General features: G+C 39.5%; 1 protein-coding gene across 4 annotated transcripts in view; it reads left to right on the top strand.

Moving 5' to 3' along the window:
- Nucleotides 1-26,866, top strand: part of LOC106085248 (phosphatase and actin regulator 1) — a 784,344-nt gene that overhangs the window by 130,939 nt on the left and 626,539 nt on the right. The window lies entirely within an intron of this gene.

Below are 26,866 nucleotides of genomic sequence, written 5' to 3'. Positions count from 1 at the left end.
GAATGTCCGCACTCTTTATAGAGAAGGTGCAGTATACGCACTGGCGGATGTATTAGAGAAGTACAAGGCAGATATTACCGCCTTACAGGAAGTGAGATGGACTGGGAATGACGTCACTACAACACCAAACGGCGACGAACTATACTCCAGCTGCCATAACACGAGGCATGAATTTGGCTAAGGATTTGTGGTTAGTCGGAGACTGAAACACCTTTACTCCGATGGTTGAGAGGCTAGCCACAATCCGCATAAAAGCCAAATTCTTCAACATCAGCCTTATTTGTGCCCATGCCCCGTCCGAAGAGAGCGCCTAGAAAGAGAATATGACCGCTGCCCTGCCCATGATATTAAAACAGTTTGGGAGATTTTAATGCGAAAAAAGGGAAAGAAGACATTTTTGGTCCAACAGTGGGAAAGTTTAGCCTCCACGATAAAATGTCCAGTAATTGGTGAAGGCCACCGTGGCGCAGAGGTGTCGGCCTATGACGCTGAACACCAAATTCTTCAACATCAGCCTTATTTGTGCCCATGCCCCGACGGAAGAGAGCGCCTAGAGAGAGAATATGACCGCTGCCCCGCCCATGATATTAAAATCGTTCTGGAAGATTTTAATGCGAAGGTAGGGAAGGAAGACATTTTTGGTCCAACAGTGGGAAAGTTTAGCCTCCACGATATAACGTCCAGTAATGGGTGGAGGCCACTATGTAGAGGTGTCCGCCTATGACGCTGAACGCCTGGGTTCGAAACCTGGCGAGACCATCAGAAAAAATATTCATCGGTGATTTTCCCCTCCTAATGCTGGCAACATTTGTGAGGTACTATGCTATGTAAAACTTCTCTCCAAAGAGGTGTCGCACTACGGCACGCCCTACGTATTCGGCTATAAAAAGGAGGAGGCCCCTTATCATTGAGCTTAAACTTTAATCGGACTGCACTCATTGATATGTGAGAAGTTTGCCCCTGTTCCTTAGTGGAATGTTCATGGGCAACAAATTTGCATTTGCAATGGGTTGAGGCTGATAGATTTCGCTGCGGCAAAAAGGCATGGTAGTTAGTAGCACCAAATTTCAACATAAAAATATTCACAAAGCCACATGGCTGTCACCCGATCAAAACACGAGAAACCAAATTGATCACACCTTGTGATAGATGGAAGGCATTCATCCAGCGTATTAAATGTACGATCGATCCGTGGAGCGAATATAGATTCGGATCATTACCTTGTTGCAGCAAAGGCTCTGACACTGCACGGAAGCTGGACATTGAAAAGCTGCAAACACAACAACAAATGGCAGCGGCGTACTCCACTCGGCTGACCCAACTGCTTGATGAAAGCACTCCTTGTTCCGATGACATAATGGTGCAGTGGCAAACATCTCAATTCGCTCACACTCACGTCTTTCCATTTCCTTTTTCTTTCTGCAGTGGGCAATACACTCCAAGGAAAATGCCGCGAAATCCGAACTTGGGTACCGGAAGCCTCCTCCAAGAAACCCATGGTACGACCAAGAGTGTCAAGATGCTACTGAAGCCAAGAATGCGACATATAGAGCAACCCTGCAATCAGTAGCAACGCGACAGATGAAGGAGAGGTATCGGGAGAAGAAACCCATGGTACGACCAAGAGTGTCGAGCTGCCAAGAATGCGGCATATAGAGCAACCCTGCAATCAGTAGCAACCCGCCAGACGAAGGAGAGGTATCGGGAGAAAAGGAGAGAGGAGAAACGTCTATTCCGCAGAAATAAGAAGGAAATGGAAAGACGTGAGTGTGAGCGAATTGAGATGTCCAGGAGTCAGAATAAAGTTCGGAAATTCTATCAAAAAATTAAACATCAAACCGATGGCTTTGGTGCAGGCACATCCTTCTGCAGACAAAGAAGGAAATCTGGTAACTGACACAGATAACATGCTGAGGATATTTGGAAGAACATTTTATCCAACTGCTAGTGTCCGACGTTGGCGGCGAAGGGCATACCGCAGAACCAATCCCTGATGATGGTATAGAATGTTTACCTCCTAGTCAGGATGAGGTTCAAATAGCAGTGACCCGACTAAAGAACAACAAGGCAGCAGGAGCAGACGGATTACCCGCTGAACTATTTAAGATCGGAGGCGACACGCTGATAGGGCGTATGCATCAGCTTGTCTGAGCAATCTGGCTAGAAGAACCCATACCCGATGATTGCAAACTATGCTGAGTTTGCTATGTCCCGTACACAAGAAATGAGAAAAGACGGAATGTGCCAACTACAGAGGAATAAGTCTCCTTCCCATCGCATACAAAATACTCTCGAGCGTACTGTGTGAAAGATTGAAACCTATAGTCAATGAGATAAATTGCCCCTATCAATGTGGCTTAAGACCTGCTAAATCCACCCTGGACCAGATATTCACACTGCGCCAAATCCTGGAAAAGACATGAGAAGGACGAATCAACACCTATCATCTCTTTGTTGATCATAAAGCCGCTTTCGATAGCCATTTACGTTCAAAGGAAGTTCAAGCCATGTCTGAGTTTGGTATCCCTGCAAAATTAATACGACTCTGCAGGATGACACTTGTTGATACGCGTTCCTCAGTAAGAATAGGAAAGAATCTCTCCGGACAATTCAATACCAAACGAGGTTTCAGACAAGGAGACAGCCTTTCGTGTGATCTCTTTAATATTCTGCTGGAGAAGATTATACGAGAAGCAGATGTGAATAGATATGGTACACTAATAACAAGTGAGCACATGCTACTCGCCTATGCCGACGACATCGATATCCTAGGCCGGTCACCGGAAGTAGTTACTGCAGCCTTTGAAAGAATCAAAAGAGAGAGTCAGTGAAAATTGGTCTGGCAGTAAATGGAGATAAGATGAAATGGATGGTTTTAACTCCAAAAAATGCCTTGTATAACCGAGCAGACAAAGACAATGAAGAAGGCTGGGAACCACGACTTTGAGACAGTCGGTAACTTTATATACCTCGGCACCGCCGTGACCGAAACGAATGACACCAGGTTTGAGATTAAGCGAAGAATAATACTGGCAAACAGATGCTACTTTGGACTAAGTAAGCAGTTTAGAAGCAAGGCCACCTCTGGACAGACGACGACTACACCATACAAGACATTGATAGTACCCTTGCTGTTATATGGTTCTGAGGCATGGGTACTTGTGAAAGCAGATGAGGCAGTACTTGGAGTGTTTGAGAGAAAGATTATTCGTAAAATATATGGAGCAGTTTACGTGAATGGAGAATATAGGCGACGTATGAACCACGAGCTGTATGACGACGATAGCATAGTTACGTGCATCAAAATACAACGGCTGCGTTGGCTAGGTCATGCTGTCAGAATGGATGAAGAAGCTCCAGCAAAGAAATCTTTTGAAGGCAAACACGGTGGTACACGCAAACCGGGAAGACCAAAAGCCCGATGGAAAAATCAAGTGGTGGGAGACCCCACGAAACTTGGTGTCAGAGATTTAAGAATGAGCCCAGAAGATCGAGGCGCTTGGAACGCTATTCTACGTTCGACTAGTGGAATAAATATTCTGTCATAGCCAATTAAAATAAGTAAGTATTGGGTTGCCCAAAAAGTAATTGCGGTTTTTTTTAAAAGAAAGTAAATGCATTTTTAATAAAACTTAGAATGAACTTTAATCAAATATACTTTTTTTACACTTTTTTTTCTAAAGCAAGCTAAAAGTAACAGCTGATAACTGACAGAAGAAAGAATGCAATTACAGAGTCACAACCTGTGAAAAAATTTGTCAACGCCGACTATATGAAAAGTCCGCAATTACTTTTTGGGCAACCCAATATATCCATAGGGGCATGGGACGGAATTATATCCACACCCTCTTTTCAACCTAACATAAGTCATACCACACTGTATCACAGCATTGACGTAGGGCATACAAATTTCCTCCCCAATCCCCCACATGATAATGATGATGCCAAAACAAACATGAAGGAGTGTTACAAAGATAGACAAATGAAACGTACGATAATCATTTTGGATTTGATTGCTTTGCAAAAAAAAAACGGAAGAAGGAACAACATCGTAAACCCGCCAACTCGGGGATATTCTATTCTTTGGGAAAAAATAATAAATTTTGTGTGAAAATCATTGGAGATTTGAAGATTTGATAAAAGCCCAAACAAAAAACGAAACGAATATCCATGCATAGCACAATGATAAATTGGTTCTTGCCAAAGTTTTCAATGGAAATGTCTGATGGTGTTTGCAGGACTTTCAAAGTCTTCAAAAAAAGAATAAATCTTTATTTAGGACAAGCACTGACAAACAAAAAAAAAAAACCTTGCGACCATACGAATTTTATTTTGCCCATTAAATGGCCTCCATTAGTGTTTGCCATACAAACATTGATTAGTAAAATGAAACACCAACAATATGATGATGGATTGAAAACTTTCATAAATACATTCAATTTTCCTAATCTTTTAAGGTAGCTTAAGGAAATGTGTCACGGAAAACATTCAAAACCTATTACAGTTAACTGATCCATTAGAAAGTTGGCTAATTTAACTTAGCCAACATGTGGGGCAATACATTGCTGCATTATCTTTTGGATAGGATAATGGAAGAAAACCATTTGAAAGATATTTTCATTAGAAAACCAGTAAGGAAGGGCAAAAGTCAAGCGGTGCCGACTGTATAATGCCCTACATCTACTATATAAGTACAATGTGGGAGCTATATCCACTTCTGAACCAATGTAGATGGACTTCGGCGGATGTTTTCGGATGGGTTATTAAACAATCCGTATCAAGTTTTGGGCAAATAGGTTCAAACTGTAGGTTCAAATTACATCATTTTTGGAAATTATCCAAAATCTGACGAACATATATATGGGAGCTATATCTAATTCTGAACCGATTTCAAACAAACTTCTCAAAAAATGTGCTAGTCGCCGGGGAAAGCGTGGTGTGAAAGCGTTTTGGCAAGATTGGTCAAAAATGCGTTTGCAATGGCTGTAGGAGTGCAAATCGGGCGATATATATATGACAGCTATATCTAAATCTTAACCGATTTTCATGAAATTTACCAGTAATATTGAGAGTCATAAGAAAATCCTTCTTGCCAAATTTCGAGAGAATCGGTTAACAAATGAACACTTTATTGCAATATTTCTCAAAATCGGACCAACATATATATGGGAGCTATAACCAAATCTGAACCGATTTCAAACAAACTTCTCAAATAATGTGGTAGTCGTCGGGGAAAGTGTTGTACAAAATTTTGGGAAGATTGGTGAATAAGTGCACTTGTAGTGGCTCTAGGAGTGAAAATCGGGCGATGTATATATATGAGAACTGTATATAAATCTGAACTGATTTCTATGAAAATCACCAGTAATGTCAGGAGTCATAAGGAAATCCTTCCTGACAAATTTCAAGAGAACGGGTTAACAAATGACTATTTTATTGCTGTATTACTGCAAATCGGACGAACATATATGTGGGAGCTATATCCAAATCGGAACCGATTTCTATAAAATTCATCAGTAATATCGGGAGTCATAAGAAATCCTTCTTTCCAAATTTCGAGAGAATCGGTTAGCAAATGACCATTTTATTGCAGTATTACTGCAAATCGGACGAACATATATATGGGAGGTATATCCAAATCCGAACCGATTTCTATAAAATTCATCAGTAATATCGGGAGTCATAAGAAATCCTTCTTTCCAAATTTCGAGAGAATCGGTTAGCAAATGACCATTTAATTGCTGTATTACTGCAAATCGGACGAACATATATATGAGAAATATATATGTAAATCTGAACCGATTTCTATGAAATTCACCAGTAACATCACCAGTAACATACGAAAATCCTTCTTTCCAAATTTCGAGAGAATCGGTTAACTAATGACCATTTCATTGCTTTAGTACTGCAAATCGGACGAACATATATATGGGTGCTATATTCAAATCTGAACCGATTTCTATGAAATTCACCAGTAATATCGAGAGGCATAAGAAAATCCTTCTTTCCAAATTTCCAGAGAATCGGTTAACAAATGACCATTTTATTGCTGTATTACTGCAAATCGGCCGAACATATATATGGGAGCTATATCCAAATCTGAACCGATTTTTTCCAATTTCAATAGGCTTAGTCTAGAGACTAAGAGAGACTATTTATAGACTAGACTATTTATACCCATCGCCATAGGATTGGGGTATATTAATCTAGTCATTCCGTTTATAACACCTCGAAATATACGTCTAAGAACCAATAAAGTAAAGGGTGATTTTTTTGAGGTTAGGATTTTCATGCATTAGTATTTGACAGATCACGTGGGATTTCAGACATGGTGTCAAAGAGAAAGATGCTCAGTATGCTTTGACATTTCATCATGAATAGACTTACTAACGAGCAACGCTTGCAAATCATTGAATTTTATTACCAAAATCAGTGTTCGGTTCGAAATGTGTTCATTCACCGTAACGTTGCGTCCAACAGCATCTTTGAAAAAATACGGTCCAATGATTCCACCAGCGTACAAACCACACCAAACAGTGCATTTTTCGGGATGCATGGGCAGTTCTTGAACGGCTTCTGGTTGCTCTTCACTCCAAATGCGGCAATTTTGCTTATTTACGTAGCCATTCAACCAGAAATGAGCCTCATCGCTGAACAAAATTTGTCAAAATTTGAACACATTTCGAACCGAACACTGATTTTGGTAATAAAATTCAATGATTTGCAAGCGTTGCTCGTTAGTAAGTCTATTCATGATGAAATGTCAAAGCATACTGAGCATCTTTCTCTTTGACACCATGTCTGAAATCCCACGTGATCTGTCAAATACTAATGCATGAAAATCCTAGCCTCAAAAAAATCACCCTTTATATATTGAGTTGCCCAAAAAGTAATTGCGGATTTTTTAAAAGAAAGTAAATGCATTTTTAACAATACTTAGAATGAACTTTAATCAAATATCCTTTTTTTTTACACTTTTTTTCTAAAGCAAGCTAAAAATAACAGCTGATAACTGACAGAAGAAAGAATGCAATTACAGAGTCACAAGCCGTTGAAAAAATTTGTCAACGCCGACTATATGAAAAATCCGCAATTACTTTTTGGGCAACCCAATACATTGTTGATCGTCTCGACGCTCTGAGTCCATCTAGTCATGAACGTCCGTCCATCCGTCCGTCCGTCTGTTGAAATCTCGATAGCGGTCGAACGCGTAAAGCTAGCCGCTTGAAATTTTGCACAGATACTTCATATCGACATAGGTCATTGGGGATTGCAAATCGGCCATATCGGTTCAGATTTAGATATAGCTTCCATATAAACCGATCTCCCGATTTGACTTTTTGAGCGTCTGGAAGCCGCAATTTTTGTCCGATTTGGCTGAAATTTTGCATGTAGTGTTCGCTTATGACTTCAAATAACTGTGGCAAGTACGGTCCAAATCGGTTCATAAGCTGATATAGTTCCCATATAAACCGATCTACCGATTTTACTTCTTGAACCATTACAAGCTGCAATTTTTATCCGATTTGGCTGAAATTTTGCATATGGTGTTCCTTTACGACTTCCAACAACTATGTTAGGTACGGTTCGAATGGGTCGATAAATTGATATAGCTCCCATATAAACCGATTTTCTGATTTGACTTTTTGAGTCCTTACAAGCCGCAATTTTTGTCCGATTTGGCTGAAATTTTGCATATGGTGTTCTGTTATGACTTCCAACAACTGTGCGTAGTAAGGTCCAAATCGGCCTATAACCTGATATACCCCCCATATAAACCCATCTCCCGATTTTACTTCTTGAACCCTTACAAGCCGCAATTTTTATCCGATTTGGCTGAAATTTTGCATATAGTGTTCCATTATGACTTCCAACAACTATGTTAGGTACGGTCCGAATCGGTCGATAACTTGATATAGCTCCCATATAAACCGAACTCCCGATTTTACTTCCTGAGCCCTTACAAGCCACAATTTTTGTTCGATTTAGCTGAAATTTTGCATATAGTGTTCCGTTATGACTTCCAATAACTGTGCGTAGTAAGTTCCAAATCGGTCTATAACCTGATATACCTCCCATATAAACCGATTTTCCGATTTAACTTTTTGAGTCTTTACTAGCCGAAAGTTTTGTCAGATTAGGCTGAAATTTTGCATATGGTGTTCCGTTATGACTTCCAACAACTGTGCCAAGTACGGTCCAAATCGGCTTAGAACCTGATATAGCTCCCATATAAACCGATCTCCCGATTTGACTTTTTGAGCCCTTTCAAGCCGCAAGTTTTGTCCAATTTGGCTGAAATTTTGCATGCGGTGTTCTGTTGCGACTTCCAAAAACTGTGCCATATACGGTTCAAATCAGTCTATAAACTGAAATAACTCTCATGTTAACCGGTCTCTCCATCCATGTTCCGATCCTAGAAGCTTTGGTATGTAGAATCAAATTATGCCCTTCAAAAAAATTTCTTTTGTATACATTTTTAGCAGAATCCATGTTTTCGGCCCGAATCCCAAGATTCCGCCCGGCCGAATTTAGCACGTTTTTACTTGTTTTATCTCTTATGTAAACTCCATTTGGCAGAGAGATTGAGGAGTGCAGAGGCGTACTCTCAAGCCGAATTTGGGTACATAAGTTATCCAATTTTTATTCTAGTTATCCATCGGATTGTGACGAAAGGGGATTTATATACATACCCGAGGTGGTGGGTATCTAAAGTTCGGCCCGGCCGAACTTAATGCCTTTTTACTTTTTGTTGTAGCAAACGCCGGCGAAAAATAAATTTCTTCGTAATTTAATTTCTATAGAAAATCTTCAGTACTTTGTTGTGATGACCTTACAGTGTATATGCTGCTATTTAAGAACTTAGCTACTCCCCCTACTCCAAGTGTAGTTTATATTTTGTTAATATAATTTTCCACATTTGTTAATAATTTAATTAGTAAGAAAAATATAATGCGATACACAATGGCCAAGGCAAACAATGACAAATACAGGGCAAACAAAAGACAAATGGCCCACACAAAATAAAGACCTACCGCACAAATGAGCAACGACAGCTTGTCTACTTGAATTTAATTTTGGGCAATCCTAAGGCTATGGTAAAGGCAGCCAAAGTAAATGAACCAACTACCTGTAAGAAGCCAATGTGAGATGGACAGACAGACAGACGGACGGACAAAGTCATGAGCATAAAATCAAATTAGTATTCTTGGTGTGAACCCTTGCCACCACCTAAAGCGGGCAAATATAACACACAAGCCGGTCAGTGATCGTGTCATAGCTGGCGACCTTTGTGTAGTGGCGCCTAGTGTGGCATTTCGTTGATATATGTGGATTCTTTTACATTGTCTCCACCATGGTCCCATGGTGTGGGGAAACAGCGGATATGAAGCTAATTCGACAGTTGAATCACAGCAGTGCAAATAATTTAGACAAATACTCGTATTCGCATTTCAGATAATGAACCCCAAATCATTAGCTCAGCTAGAATGGTCAGTTGTTGGGGGGCGGGTTTTTTGGTGTCATTAATGAGTGTGCTAATCTAGGGGCTACTCGAGGTGCGTGTCTGCATCTCTATTAGCGTTTTTATATAAAAGTCTTTGCAGATTTGTGTTTATCAAACAGTAACCCAATTCTAGCGTTTGCCAACAGTTGGTCATTTTCATTTTTTCCGTTTTCATACAGCCCCATTGTAGTCGTGGACCCTTTTTTGAGTTTACTAGGAAAATGTTGAAATTTGTAAGTATCCTGGCAACTGAATTTGCTCCGTTCAACTCTCGGTTGGTTGACACGCAGGAAATTCATCCTTGGCAGATAATGAATGCCATTCCATTCATTAAAGTCCATTAACATGCTTACAGTTCATTTTGTGCTTAATGGCCATTGTTGGCCTGGCTGCTGCTAAGCCCGGCATCGTTTCATCACCCTTGGTCTACTCATCTCCGGTGATTGGTGTGGCCTCACCATACACGGCTGGCTTTGCTTCACCCTACTATGGCGCGTATGCAAGCCCCTACTATGGCTCGTTAGGCGCAGCCCACTATATATCCCCCTATACGGCTGGCGCTTACGCAGGCTATGGCGGCTATGCAGGCTACGGAGGCTATCATCATCCCTATGGTGCCTCGTTTATTCTGAAACGTTAAAATTCAATTAAAATAGAAGACTGAAGGCGAAAGTGAGAGTCAGAGAGAAAGTGAGGAGAACCCGAAGAAACACCGACACTGTAATGGCAAATGACCAAAGTAAAGATTGCAATGAGAATAAAGCGATTTAAGCTGTAATGGCAAGGAAATATCACATTTGCTCTTTAATTTATACTATGAGACAATTGTTAAGGACTGGTTAAGTAAAATTAATGTACTCATCTCGTATGATTAATTGTCGGCAATGGGATTGAGAGAGTAGGACTTAAAAGAAAAATAGTCAGTCATTTTTAGGGAAAACTTGATTGAATTCAAACAAATGGGAAAGGAAAAACAAAAGGTTTTTACTTATGCGATATTTCATAAAAGTCAACAGAGCCTGAAAAATTATATGAAACAAATGAAACGGCACAGTGGTATATCGGTAGTTCAACTACTAACAAAGGACACTTATCTTGTTTCAGCCAAATCGGATGAGAATTGCGCCCTCTAGAGACTCAAGAAGTAAAGACCCAAGATCAGTTTACATGGCAGCTATATCAGGCTATGTACCGATTTGCGCCATCCTTAGCGCAGTTATTGGAAGTCATAACTAAACACATCATGCAAACTTTCAGCCAAATCGGATGAGAATTTCGCTCTCTATTGGCTCAAGAAGTCAAGGTCCAAGATCGGTTTATATGACAGCTATACCAGATTATAAACTGATTTGAATCATACTTAGCGCAAATGTTGGAAGTACTACCAAAACACTACGTGCAAAGTTTCAGTCAAATCGGATGAGAATTGCGCCCTCTAGCGGCTCAAGATCCAAGATCGGTTTATATGGCAGCTGTACCAATTTATGAACCGATTTGAATCAAATTTAGCGCAAATGATGGAAGTACTACCAAAACACAACGTACAAAGTTTCTGTCAAATTGGACGAGAATTGCGCCCTCTAGAGGCTCAAGAAGTCAAGACCCAAGATCGGTTTATATGGCAGCTATATCAAAACATGGACTGATTTGAACCATACTTTGCGCAGTTGTTGAAAGTGATACCAAAAAACTGCGTGCAAAATTTCACTCAAATCGGATGAGAATTGCGCCCTCTAGAGGTTCAAGAAGTCAATACCCAAGATCGGTTTATATGGCAGCTATATTAAAACATGGACCGATTTGAACCATACTTTGCGCTGTTGTTGGCAGTGATACCAAAACACCACGTGCAAAATTTCAGCCAAATCGGAGGAGAATTGCGCCCTCTAGTGGCTGAAGAAGTCAAAACCCAAGATCGGTTCATATGGCAGCTATATCAGGTTATGTACCGATTTGCGTCACACTTAGCACAGTTATTGGAAGTCATAACAAAACACCTCATGCGAAATTTCAGTCAAGTCGGGCGAGAATTGCGCCCTCTAGAGGCTCCAGAAGTCAAGATCCAAGATCAGTTTATATGGCAGCTATACCAGATTATGTACCGATTTGCGCCATACTTTGCACAGTTATTGGAAGTCGTAACCAAAGACCTCATGCAAAATTACAGTCAAATCGGACTAGAAGTGTGCTCTCTAGAGGGTCAAGAAGTCTAGATCCCAGATCGCTTTATATGGCAGCTATACCAGATTATGTACCGATTTGCGCCATACTTAGCACAGTTATTGGAAGTCGTAACAAAACATCTCATGCAAAATTACAGTTAAATCTGACGAGAATTGCGCCCTCTAGAGGCTCAAGAAGTCAAGACCCAAGATCGGTTTATATGGCAGCTATATTAAAACATGGACCGATTTGGCCCATTTACAATATCAACCGACCTACACTAAAAAAAAGTATTTGTGCAAAATTTCAGGCGGTGAGCTTTATTCCCTCGAAAGTTAGCGTGCTTTCGATAGACAGACATACGAACAGACGGACGGTCAAATGACATGACGATCAAGAATATATACACTTTATGGGGTTTCAGACGAATATTTCGAGGTGTTACAAACAGAATGACGAAATTAGTATTCCCCCCATCCTATGGTGGAGGGTATCAAAACAAATCTTCAAATTTCTGTTTGAATTTTGCAGCCAAAAACTGTCCAAAAGAGGCCACCGTAACGCAGAGGTAAGCATGTCCGCCTATTACGCTGAACGCCTCGATTCGAATCCTGGCGAGACCATCATGAAAATTTTTAGCGGTGGTTATCCCCTCCTAATGCTGGGAATATTTGGGAGGTACTGTACCATTTGATATGGCAGCCATGTAAAAACTTCTCTCTAAAGAGGTGTCGCACTACGCACCACGCCGTTCGGACTCGGCTGCAAAAAGGAGGCCCTTATCATTGAGCTTAAACATGAATCGGACAGCACTCATTGATATGTGAGAAGTTTGCCCCTGTTCCTTAATGGAAAGTTCAAGCCTTTAAAAAACCAAAAGCAAATAGTTCCCCAAAAATTTTCGCACAAATGCCCAAAATACCCATTTCGGGCAAAGATAGTGTCCAAATTGCTATTTTTTTGTACATTTGCTGTGGGGGCTGCAAATTATGCTAGCTGCAAAACATTTTTTCCATGGGTTTAGGGGACATATAGAGTAAAAAAAAAAATTGGGCTTTGGAATTTGAGAACTCGAGGAGTTTTTCCAATTAAAAAAAAATTGCCTATTTTAAGTTTCAGTGGTACTTTGGTTTTTTCTACAGCAGCAGGATAATCCCGTCCACTGACTGGAGTCTGAACTGAGATACGTTGTATCTGCGAGTGAAGAGCACCAGATCCGTCTTCCTTAGGTTGGTCCTCACTCCATTTCTGGTAGCCCATTGAGACAATCTCCTCAGTGACCTGCCTAGGACCATCAACACAACTTCGACCGCATAAGCGATTATCTTCATGCCATCTCCGCCGAAATCCAACAGGATTTCATTCACCGCAAGGTTCCGCAGAATTGCTGTGGTGGGACTTCTACCCACCGAAATCCTTTCTTTATGAATCTAACCATTTTTCATTTATGGACCAATCTTTTCCCAAAAACAAATCCCTTAGCCATAAATGCTTCCCTGATTCCATGCATTTGTAATTCTAGCGTTTATATTTATTTAAATGCCTTTTCGAATTATTTAATATTTTTCCTGTCAATAATTAATGGCAGGACGTTGTTTATGGTTGCCGATATCAATGTTAAATTTTTATTACATTTTCGTTTTGTGTTTGTCATTGTGGGGTTGTGTTGTGGCGTGTCATGCAATATAAATAACTTTTGGCCCAATCATTACGAGTACTACAAACAACAGAGTAACAGCAGCCAATATGTGAACGCATGCCCCCATGCTCATGCATTTGTGTGCACACATGTTTATGGGAGTGAGTGTCGATGTATGGGCATAGCCAGAGGTGCGTAACAAACGTAAGCTCATCTACTCAAGGGCCTTATTTGAGAGACAAAGTTATAACAGCTTTATTATCGGGGTTTTTTTTTCAAATTTAAATGAATTGTCATTATGAAGTGTCGCACAGTGGGCCAAACGGCGAAAAAATTTGAAATTATTCCACAACTTTTTATCTGTCGATCTGAGCGGTAAAAAATTTTCGAACGCGTAAAGCTAGCCCCTTGAAATTTTGCACAGATACCTAATATTGATGTAGGTCGTTCGCGATGGCAAATGGGCCATATCGGTCCAGATTAAGAAATAGCTCCCATATAAACCGATCTCCCGATTTGACTTCTTGAGCCTCTGGAAGCCGCAATTTTGTCCTATTTGGCTGAAATTTTGCATGTGGTGTTCCGTTATAACTTTCAATAACTATACTAAGTACGGTCCGAATCGGTGTATAATCTGATATAGCTTCCATAAAAACCGATCTCCCGATTTGACTTTTTGAGCCCTTACAAGCCACAATTTTTATCCGATTTGGCTGAAATTTTGCATATGGTGTTCCGTTATGACATCCAACAACTGAGTGAGGTACGGTCGGAATCGGCCAATAACCTGATATAGCTCCCATATAAACCGATCTCCCGATTTGACTTCTTAAGCCCTTACGAGCCGCAATTTTTGTTCGATTTGGCTGAAATTTTGCATATGGTGTTCCGTTCTGACTTCCAACAACTGTGTTAGGTTCGGTCAGAATCGGTCGATTACCTTACATAGCTTCCGTATAAACCGATCTTCCGATTTGACCTCTTGAGCCTCTACAGGGTGCAATAATTATCCAATTTGGTTGAACGACTTCTTCTGTCGACAACCGACTTTGGTTGCACAACGACTTCTTCTATGGCCTTAAACATACGTGTTATATTGGGTTGCCCAAAAAGTAATTGCGGATTTTTTAAAAGAAAGTAAAAGCATTTTTAATAAAGCTTAGAATGAACTTTAATCAAATATACTTTTTTTACACTTTTTTTCTAAAGCAAGCTAAAAGTAATAGCTGATAACTGACAGAAGAAAGAATGCAATTACAGAGTCACAAGCTGTGAAAAAATTTGTCAACGCCGACTATATGAAAAATCCGCAATTACTTTTTGGGCAACCCAATATATGGTCTGTTGGACCGATCTGGATCATATTTCAAATATTGTCCATGAACAGGTGCAAACTTCTCACATATCAATAAGTGCAGACAGGTTCAAGTTTGAGCCCAATGATAAGGGGCCTCCTTTTTATAGATGAATCCGAAAGGCATGCCGCTTTGCTCTTCTTCTTAATAGAGAAGCATTTACGTGGCATAGTAACTTACATATGTTGCCAGCATTAGGAGGGGAAAACCACTGCCGAAAATTTGCTTTTTGATGATCTCGCCAGGATTTGAACCCAGGCAGACATGCTAACCTAAGTCCGGACGGGCCGAACTTTGGATATCCACCACCTCGGGTATATATGTAAACTCCATTTCGTCACAATCCGATGAAAATTGGATAACTTAAGCACCTAAGTTCGGCACGAACATTGAGTCTGATATATATATCACAATTCAATTTTGTAGAACAATGTAGTGGTCTTTTTGGCAGATATATCCAACCGATCTGAACCATATTAAAGTCGGATATCGTGAGACTCAGAAAATCTAACTGTTTCAAATTTCAGCGAAATCGGGTAATAAATAACGCTTTTATGGGCTTCAAACCCTTTATCGAGAGATCGCTCTATATGACAGCTATATCTAAATATAGTCCGATCTGAACCATATTTGTTTCGGATGTCGGGAGGCTTGAAACTGCGCACTATTCCAAATTTTAGCGAAATCGGATAACAAATAAAGCTTTTATGGCCTTTAGACCCTTTATCGGGAGATCGCTCTATATGGCAGCTATATCTAAATATAGACCGATCTAATCCATATTTAGGTCAGATGTCGGAAGGCTTAAAATAACGCATTGTTTAAAATTTCAACGAAATCGATTAATAAATAAAGCTTTTATAGGCTTCAGACCCTTTATCAGGAGATCGGTCTAATCCATATTTAGATCAGATGTCGGAAAGCTTAAAATAACTGACTGTTTTAAATTTCAGCGAAATCGAGTAATAAATAAAGCTTTAATGGGCTTCGGACTCTTTATCTGGAGATCGGTCTATATGGCAGCTATATCTAAATATGGACCGATCTAATCCATATTTAGGTCAGATGTCGGAAGGCTTAAAATAACGCACTGTCTTAAATTTCAGCGAAATCGGGTAATAAATAAAGCTTTTATGGGCTTCATTCCCCTTATCGGCAGATCGGTCTATATAGCAGCCATATCTTAATATGAACCGATCTAATCCATATTTAGATCAGATATCGGAAAGCTTAAAATAACTCACTGTTTTAAATTTCAGCGAAATCGGGTAATAAATAAAGCTTTTATGGGCTTCATACCCTTTATCGGGAGATCGGTCTATATGACAGCTATATCTAAATATGGACCGATCTAATCCATATTCAGGTCAGATGTGGGGAGGCTTAAAATAACCCACTGTTGCTTATTTCCACGAAATCGGGTAATAAATAAAGCTTTCGGTAGATCGGTCTATATGGTAGCTATATCTAAATATAGTCCGATCTGAACAATATTTGGGTCAGTTGTCGGGAAGCCTTATTTCCACGAAATCGGGTAATAAATAAAGCTTTCGGTAGATCGGTCTATATGGTAGCTATATCTAAATATAGTCCGATCTGAACAATATTTGGGTCAGTTGTCGGGAAGCCTTAATCTACTAACTGTTCCAAATTTCAGCAAAATCAAATGAAGAATTAAGTTTTTATGGGCATTAAACCCTTTATCGTCAAATCGGTCTATATAGCAGCTATATAGACCGATAAATATGAATATGGGCCGATTTGGCCCTTTCCAGAACTTAACCAGCGTGCATCAAAATGACGTTCCTCTGCCAAATTTCAGCTCAATATCTCAATTTTTAAAGGCTCTCTTAATCACTCTTACAACATACGGACGGACAGACAGACACACGGACATTGTTAAATCGTTTTAGAATTTTACGACGATCCGAAATATATATACTTTGTAGAGTCGGAAATTGATATTTCGATGTGTTGCAAACGGAATGACTAAATGAATATACCCCCTATCCTACGGTAGTGAGTATAAAAATTTGATCGTAATAAAAATTTGTACTCATATATGTTTTTGAATACATTTCATTGAAATTTTGTCTTAGTTTTCTAAGAGGCCTCCTAATGGTAAACCTCTAAAGTTTCCAGCCTACACTCTGCTCATAATTGTCATTACTAACGACGTGCGTGAGCACTGATGTTGGCGTGTGTGTGTTCGAATCTGTGCTCTTATGTATTGGTGTAGGTAATTGTGTGTTGGACAAGGTCAGTTTCGCCGCTAACTCATTTTCCTCATCCATTAAAAGATTAAATGTTCATTATTTTAGATTGTGGATAAGCCGCGAGATATAATTACGCTTTTCGCTCTGATGTTGTTGCTGATGGCTGTATGGTCCGCTTTGGTCATCGCCATGTGGACTATGTCAGAGCATAGAATAGATTCAATTTGCCGCTGGTCTTGGTTACAATAGTGATAACCGCCATTGACATAAATGGGCCAAGAGGCATTAGTTTTAAGTTAGTTTTACAATAATTTGGTCAGGTGTGAAGGTGGTGAAATTTTTAATGAAAGTGACCAAAAGTCTAGTCGATGGGGTATGGATTTATGAGAGTATTAATGAATCAATTAAAAACATAATCGTTATCTATATTGCCTGTTATAGTGTGTCAAATTTAACAATTCGTATAAAAATGTAATATTTAAGTGGCTTAGGAAGTCGAATTTTAGCTCTTTGTTTATGTAGGAGCTATTACTACCTATAAAAAATTTTTGATGATTCCGTCTTGCATAAATAAGCATGTCCTTTTAAGGCGTTAAATGCCTGACGAGATCATCATACAATTTGCCAATGGTGGTCATCCTCATATCTTCTTATATATGAAATTCAATTTGTGTTTGTTTGTTTGTTCCGTATAGACACAAAAACGGCAGAACCGATTACCTTAAAATTTTGATATCGGGAGGGAAGCGGACCCTCCCCCTTACCGCAAAAGTACTACCCAAAAATAAAAGTGCACCGATCGGGACAATATGGGATTCAAATGACAGGTAATCAAGAGTAGAGTACGAATTTAATAATAAAAGTTGGGTCCAAGTACCTGTGGGGCCCCAGCCCCAAAACCCCTTAAAATAGGTTTATTTGACGATCATGACAATATGGAACTCAAATGAAAGGTATTCGGGAGTAGATTACGAATATTGTCAGTAAATAGGAATAGGCTTTATAATTTATTGATAACGGAAGAGGGAGGACCCTCCACCGTTACCCCACCCAAAATCAAAAGTGGACCGATAAGGACAATATGAGTATTAAATGAAAAATATGCGGGATTAGATAACAAATGTGGAATACAAATTCATGTCGCAGTATAGGGGGTCACCCCAGCCCCACAAAAACGCCCAAAATGGGCATATTAGCCAATCACGGGTATATGGGACTCGGTTTGTTTGTTCCGTATAGACTGAAAAACGGCAGAACCGATTTTCTCGAAATTTTCGCATATTTTGTAGGTTGGTCTGAAAGAAACATAGGCTATATAAGTTTTCGGTATCGGAAGGGGGACGGACCCTCCCCCTTATACCAAAAACACAACCCAAAATCAAAAGTGGACCGATCGGGACAATATAGTTATCAAATGAAAGGTATTGGAGAGTAGAATACGAATATGGTATTCAAATTTGAGTCAAAGTACCCAGCGGGACTTTCCCCCAACCCAAAAAGTTCCCCAAACAGACATATTGGACATTCATTTCAATATGGAGCTGAAATGAAAGGTATTCAGGAGTAGTTTTCGAATCGTAATATGGCATAAAACATTAGGTCCAAGTAATGGGAGGTCGCCCAACCCCAAATACCCCCAAATGGGCAAATAATGGCACTCAAATGAAAGGTATTAGGGAGTAGATTACGAATATGACATTAAAATTTGCGTTCAAGTCTAGGTGGCGCTTTTCCTCCCAAAGATAGTCAAATGTGTTATTTCATCCATTATGACAATATGGGACTTAACTGAAAGGTATTTGAGAGCAGAAAACTAATTTGGTATCCAATTTTGGAGCAAGTGTTTTGTTTTGGGGTACCCCCTAAAGCAACCCCCTAAACTGAACTTCATTTCCGTTGGGAATAAAGAACGAATTTGATATCTATTTCAGGAAAAAAGCGGCCACCAGCCCCCAAAACACCCTCCACAGGGTTCATATTTACCGGCCATGGCATTATGGGGCTAAAATTAAAGGGATTTGGAAGTGCAGCACAAATTTAATATCCATATTTGAGGCGAAATTTCTGAGGTGCCATCCCTCCCTTAATGAGAACATTACCCTAAGGAAGATCATTACCACCAGCAACCGAGAAGGGGCATTCTCACACATCAATGAGTGCAAATGCAAATTTTGCCCATGAACATTCCACTAAGCAACAGGTGGAATGTTCATGGGCAAAGATATTAGAGAGTTAAAAAAGGCGCAGCGGAGCGGGCCCGGTTCGGTTAGTGTTCTATATAGAGGTGTCGCACAGCAGCACATCTTTCGACTCAAAAATTAGTTCATTTATAATTGAGCTTAAACTTAAGCCCGACAGCACTCATTGATGCACAAGCAATAAAGCTTGATTATATTAAGGGAAATGTTTGCCACTTTTGTAAAAAACGGTATTAGCGTATCCTTCATCATCTACCCACATTCTGCTGGCTTACCGACTTCTCAATTACCTCATATACTAGCGACTAATAACCAGCTATTATCTATTCAACATTCCAAATCGGGAATTAAAAACTTTTGACAGATACGTGCCACCACCAATTTCCCATCGTCCCAAAATGAGTGCTAATGTAAAAATCCTTTTCGCAACTAATTACAGTCTAATCTGCTACATGTTCTGAAACAATCTAACAAAATCTATTATTTTAACAAAGTTTTCTTAAAATATCGTAGTTCTCGGTTTTTTTTCATGACAAAAAGGATAATGCAGTGCATATATCTGCCTCTTTCCTATTTGGCACGTCCTCGTCTGCGTTGTAAGTCACATCCTCGCTCACTGGCCTTCAATAATCGAATTAACTGTTCTGGTTCCTTGCCCAGTTTCAATTTCCATTTTCATTTCGATGTTCTTTGGTAGTTAGTTTTGTTGCTGCCCCTCTGCTTGTGGTGTTTTGTTGCATGGCAACCATTCCATGAACGAGCTACTCTATCGAGGCTGCTGCAATTTTGCCATCTCTTCAACGGACTTTGGCTGAATGACTGACATGAACATTTTATTGAGAACTGAAAGTGTTTTTAAATTTTTAATTTCGTTTTGATGTTCAACATAGTGAACGAATAAACCAAGTGGGCCAACGAATGAACGAACGAACGAATCAAAGAGTGAATAGCCCAAAAGTAATGGTGTACGAACAAAGGGGTGAAGCAAATGAAAGCAGTGAGAGAACGAACCTAGCGAAAGAGTCGGTTGAATGACTAAAAATGAATGCGAACATTAGGGTAGATCAAGGGCGTTAAAATGGTAGCTGTGTCAAATTTGAGTGAAATCGGATTATAAATGTGCCTTTTATGGGGTCAAGACTTTAAATCGAGATATCGGTTTAAATGCCAGCTATATCCAAATCTGGACCGATTTGGGCCAAGTTGCAAAAAATGGCGAAGCGCCTAACACAACTCACTGTCCCAAATTTCGGCGACATCGGACAATAAATAAGCCTTTTATGGCCCCAAAACCTTAAATCGAGAGATCGGTTTATATGGACGTTATATCCAAATCTGGAGCGATCTGGACCAAATTAAAGAAGGATGTCGAAAGTCGTAACACAACTTACTGCCCCGCATTTCGGTCACATCGGACAACAAATGCGCCTTTTATCTGCCCAAAACCTCAAATCGGGAGATCGGTCTATATGACAGCTATATTCAAATCTGGACCGATCTGGGCCAAATTAAAGAAGGCTGTCGAAGGTCGTAACACAACTTACTGTCCCAAATTTCAGCAACATCGAACAATAGATCCGCTTTTTATGGGCTCAAAACCCTAAATCGAGAGATCGGTCTATAAGGCAGCTACATCCAAATCTGGACCGATCTGTGTCATATTGCAGAAGTATGTCAAGGAGCTTAACTTAACTCACAGTCCCAAATTTTAGCAAAATTGGATAATAAATGTGGCTTTTATGGGCCTAAGACCCAAAATCGGCGGATCGGTCAATATAGCAGCTATATGAAAATTTGGACCGATCTGAGCCAAATTGACGAAGGATATCGAAGGGCCTTACACAACTCTCTGTTCCAAATTTCAGCCAAATCGGATAATAAATGTGGCATTTATGGGCCTAAGACCCAAAATCGGCGGATCGGTCAATATGGCAGCTATATGCAAATCTGGACCGATCTGTGCCATATTGGAGATGTATGTCGAGGGGCCTAACACAACTCACTGTCCCAAATTTCAGCAAAAGCGGATAATAAATATGGCTTTTATGGGTCTAAAACCCTAAATCGCCGGATCGGTCTATATGGCAGCTACATCCAAATCTGCACCGATCTGTGTCATATTGCAGAAGTATATCACTGTCCCAAATTTCAGCAAAATCGGATAATAAATATGGCTTTTATGGGTCTAAGACCCAAAATCGTCGGATCGGTCTATATGGCAGCTATATGCAAATCTGGAGCGATCTGAACCAAACTGAAGAAGGATGTCAGAGGGCCTAACACAACTCACTGTTCCAAATTTCAGCAAAATCGGATAATAAATATGGCTTTTATGGGTCTAAAGCCCAAAATCGCCGGATCGGTCTATATGGCAGCTATATCCAAATCTTGACCTATCTGTGCCATATTGCAGAAGTATGTCGAGGGTCTTAACACAACTCACTGTCCCAAATTTCAGCAAAATCGAATAATAAATATGGCTTTTATGGGCTTAAGACCCAAAATCGTCGGATCGGTCTATATGACAGCTATATCCAAATCTGTACCGATCTGTGCCATATTGTAGAAGTATGTCGAGAGGCTTAACTTAACTCACTGTCCCAAATTTCAGCAAAATAGGATAATAAATTTGGCTTTTATGGGCCTGAGACCCTAAATCGGCGGATCGGTCTATATGAGGGCTGTATCAAGATATAGTCCGATAGAGCCCATCCTCGAACTTAACCTGCTTATGGACAAAAAAAGAATCTGTGCAAAGTTTCAGCTCAATGTCTCTATTTTTGAAGACTGTAGCATGATTTCAACAGACAGACGGACAGACATGGCTTTAGCGTCTTAGATTTTTGCATTGATCAAGAATATATATACCTTATAGGGTCGGAAATGGATATTTCGATGTGTTGTAATCGGAATGAGAAAATGAATATACCCCCAACCTTCGGTGGTGGGTATAAAAAGAAATCCCCCAAAATTTTGCCTAAATTGTGCACAGTTAAATTTTTTGATATCCGTAAGGAGGGCGGACCCACTCCATTACCTAAATTCTCAAAAATGTTACATCTTGGAGATGTGTGCACCGATTTGGGCAAAATTATGTGCACCCTTATCATAACCAAAAAACACTAAACTAGTACAGTCAAAACTGCCTAAGGGAATCGCTAGAAATACATAAAGTTGGTTGTACTTATCCGTTATTTTCAGTTAAGCGTAATTCGGATAAGTGAAATTGGTTTGCAATTAAGAGATATAAGCATAAGTACCAGCGAATTTTCACCTCAACGTACTAATTATGTATGAAATAACTTGAGTTGAAGTAGAGCAACGCTGGGTAGAACTCTTAACATGTCAGACACTATCATAAGCGATAGATATATCAGAAAATGTTATGGCAAATTTTATTGGTAACGCGATTTTTTAAAATTCCCAATAGTTTCCCAAAGAAATAACTTATTCACCCATTTCCTTTTCATATAGAAACTATATGAACGTAGCGCAGATGTCAGCATAACCGCCTATGATGCTGAATGCCTGGGTTCGAATCCTGGCCACACCATCAGAACAAAATTTTTCAGCGGTGCTTTTTCCCTCCTAATACTGACAACATTTGTGAGGTACTATGCCATGTGAAAACTTCTCCCTAAGGAGGAGTCTCCCTAAGGCACGCCGTTCGGACTCGGCTATGAAAAAGAGGTCCAATATCATTGAGCTTAAACTAGAATCGGACTGTACTTATTGATATGTGAGAAGTTTGTTCCTTAATGGAATGTTCATGGGAAAATTTGACCTTGCATTTGCATAAAAACTATATTTCAGTTTAGCGGTACTCTCAGTTAAGCGATTTTCACTTAAGCGAATTCAATTGCATTGTATAACACCATCAGTTAAAGGTTCTTTCAATGAAGTTTCACTAAAGCAGGATTTTTCACTAAAGCGTATCACAGTTATGCCCTTACTTCTGTATAACTTTGGGGTCGAATATCCTTTGTCTTTAGAATAATTTCTTTAACATTTTGTTTCAGAAAAAAGTCAGCAACATTCGGTCCTAGAAAAAAATTCTCATATTTTAACTATAAGAAATAAAATTCAATAAACATTGTAGCTCATAGAAGTAGAAAAGTAATTGCGGATTTTTCATATGGTCGGCGTTGACAAATTTTTTCAACGGCTTGTGGCTCTGTAATTGCATTCTTTCTTCTGTCAGTTATCAGCTGTTACTTTTAGCTTGCTTTAGAAAAAAAGTTAATTCTAAGTTTTATTGAAAATGCATTTACTTTCTTTTAAAAAATCCGCAATTACTTATTGGGCAACCCAATAGTTTCCTACTTTTTTCTGATAAGGCACTTGACTTTTTGTTCGACCTCTCCTTATACACAGTTCGTTTGGCTTAGAAGAGAAAAGCACTGCATTCATCTTAAAGCTCAAACCATTTGGAAGCAAATTATTAACAGCAGCAATATAGACTGGTAACAAAAATTCTTCTCAGTAATTTTTGATGAGAATTTTAGTAGTGATTTTTTATTTTCCTTTGATTTGTTTTCTCAACAATTTTTATTTCTTTATTCATTTAAGGAAGAGTTAAATTTTCAAACAAACTAAGCATATTCAAATTGACTGATTGCTGAAATCAGTAAATTTGAATTTGCAGCTAAAAAAGCCAATAAGATTTTATTGTAAGTCAAAGTATTTGTGTACAATTTCAAGCGGATAGCTTTACTCCTTCGAAAGTCAGCGTGCTTTCGAAAGACAGACGGACGGACAGACAGACGGACGGACAGAGGGACGGACAGACGGACGGACAGACGGACGGACAGACTGATGAACATGGCTAGATCGATTTAAAATGGCATGAAGTTCAAGATTTTATATACTTTATGGGGTCTCGGACGCATATTCCGAGGTGTTACAAACAGAATGACGAAATTAGTATGCCCCCACCCTATGGTGGAGGGTATAAAAATAAAATATTGAGTTGCCCAAAAAGTAATTGCGGATTTTTCATATAGTCGGCGTTAACAAATTTTTTCACAGCTTGTGACTCTGTAATTGCATTCTTTCTTCTGTCAGTTATCAGCTGTTACTTTTAGCTTTCTTTAGAAAAAAAGTGTAAAAGAAGTATATTTGATCAAATTTCATTCAAAGCTTTATTAAAAATGCATTTTCTTTTAAAAAATCCGCAATTACTTTTTGGGCAACCCAATATATGAGCACTTCAGAGAATGCCTCATCCGATTTTAATTAGTACTGCAATAATTTGGTGATTAGTTATCTGACCCTCACGTAAGTTTGTGCGAAGGTATCTCTTATGACTCAGGTGACTTGTTGAAATCGGTTCACTTATAATAGATATAGTTCCAGTCTTTTAGGGGCTTTAAGAGCGCTTTTAATAACCGATCTTCTCAAAATTTTGCACAGCGATTTTCTCAATGACTCCCACAACAAGTACGGGGTTTTTTTCGGAATTCATTATTTAAAATTGTACTAAATTTTTAAGACGACATTTAAGCCTGTATATTCAGTGTGGTATGGGGTATAAAAAGGCGTCTTTGCCCGACTTTAGACCGTTCTTACTTGTTTTGTAATCAAAGTGGAGATCGCATTTGTAATCTAATCATCGCGAAATGTTCCACATGTAGCTCTTTAGCCCATAGCGATTCTGATGTCGCTCCCAAGTACATATATCGACCGATTTTCGGACATAGGACATAGGTACCACAATTTTCTACCAATTTGCATGAAATTTGGTATGGAATGTTTTATTAGCATTGTCAAAGCTTCTGCAAAATGTTATCAAAGTCGTTATTTTCATTTAAGACTAGCTGACCCGGGCGCGCTCCGCTGCGCCTTCTTTTACTTTATATGGAACAAAAGTTTCCTTGGAAGATTTATTTTCGACAATTAAAGAGCTTTTAGTGAAAACTAACAGTTTAACAATATAAGTGCCTTTATCTGAATCCCATATGATCTTTATTGGTCTACGAATTTAAGTTTGGATGTAAGGTGTACTCCATTCTTAATAAACTTTATTTCAGCCCGATATTCTCATGATGATCCCCCAGACACTTGGCCCTGAAAAAATATCAGCATCGTGCTCTTCTTTCAAATACCATTTATTTAAACCCCATATTACCATTGGTTTTGAGGAGAGTTTATACGATGAGGCGTCCCCCAAACACATGGCCCCAAAATAGGTTATCAAATTCGTTTTCTTATCTCAAATACCTTTCATTTGAGCCACACATAGGCATGGTCGAAAAATTTTTACCCTTTGGGGGTTGTTATGGGGAAGGGGTGATGCCCAAAATACATGGTCCTACATTTGGATATCAGATTCGTATTCTACTCGCAAATACCTTTCATTTGAGCCCCATATTGCTATGGTCGGTAAATATGTCCGATTTAGGGGGGTTTTAGGACTTGGGGTGGTCCCCCTAAAACTTGGTCCGACAATTGGATACCAGATACGTTTTCTTATCTTATATACCTTTCATTTGAGTCCCATATTGTCGTGATTGGTGTAAATATATGTTTGGTAGGTTTTAGGGTGGGGCAGCCCCCCTAGGTACCCCATCCGAAATTTGGATACCAAATTTTTATTTTTAGGGTAATATATGAGAGCACACAAAATTTCGCTTAAATTGCACCACCCATCTCCGAGATCTGGCGTTTCTGAAAATTAGGGTAAGGGGGAGGGTCCGCCCTCCCTTCAGATATCAAAAAATGTAGTACCCTATTTTCACCACGGGGTCAATATGTACCATCTGTGAAAATTTCAATATTAGACACGTATGTTGGAGGTCATGAGAGAAGCTGTTGTACAAAATTTCTGCCAAACTGGATGAGAATTGCGCCCTCTAGAGGCTCAAGAAGTCAAAATACCAGATCGGTTTATATGGCAGCTATATTAGGTTATATACCGATTTGCGCTATACTTAGCACAGTTACTGGAAGGAATAACAAATCACCTCATGCAAAATTTCAGCCAAATCCGATGAGAATGGCGCGCTCTATTGGCTCAAGAAGTCAAGATAGGTATACCAGATTATGAACCGATTTGAAGCAAAATCGGGAGATCGGTTTATATGGAAGCAGTATCAAGCTATAGATCGATTCAGACTATATTGGACACGTATGTTGAAGGTCATGAGAGAAGCCGTTGTACAAAATTTCTTCCAAATTGGATGAGAATTGCGCCCTCTAGAGGCTTAAGAAGTCAAAATCCCAGATCGGTTTATATGGCAGCTATATTAGGTAATATACCGCTTTGCGCCATACTAAGTACAGTTACTGGAAGGAATAACAAAACACCTCGTGCAAAGTTTCAGTCAAATCGGACGAGAATTGCGCCCTCTAGAGGCTCAAGAAGTCAAGACCCCAGATCGGTTTATATGGCAGCTATATTAGGTTATATACCGATTTGCGCCATACTTAGCTCAGTTACTGGAAGGCATAGCAAAACACCTCGTGCAAAGTTTCAGTCAAATCGGACGAGAATTGCGCCCTCTAGTGGCTCAAGAAGTCAAGACCCAAGATCGGTTTACATGGCAGCTATATCAAAACATGGACCCATTTGGCCCATTTACAATCCCAACCGACCTACACTAATAAAAAGTATTTGTTCAAAATTTCAAACGGCTAGCTTAGCGTGCTTTCAACAGACAGACGGACGGACAGACAGACGGGCGGACAGAAGGACGGACAGACGGGCGGACAGACGGATGGACAGACGGACGGACAGACTGATGGACATGGCTAGATCGATTTAAAATGACATGACGCTCAAGAATTTATAA

This window comes from Stomoxys calcitrans, chromosome 1 (assembly GCF_963082655.1).
Source record: "Stomoxys calcitrans chromosome 1, idStoCalc2.1, whole genome shotgun sequence".
Taxonomy (NCBI): domain Eukaryota; kingdom Metazoa; phylum Arthropoda; class Insecta; order Diptera; family Muscidae; genus Stomoxys; species Stomoxys calcitrans.
This window is presented reverse-complemented; position numbering and strand designations above follow the sequence as displayed.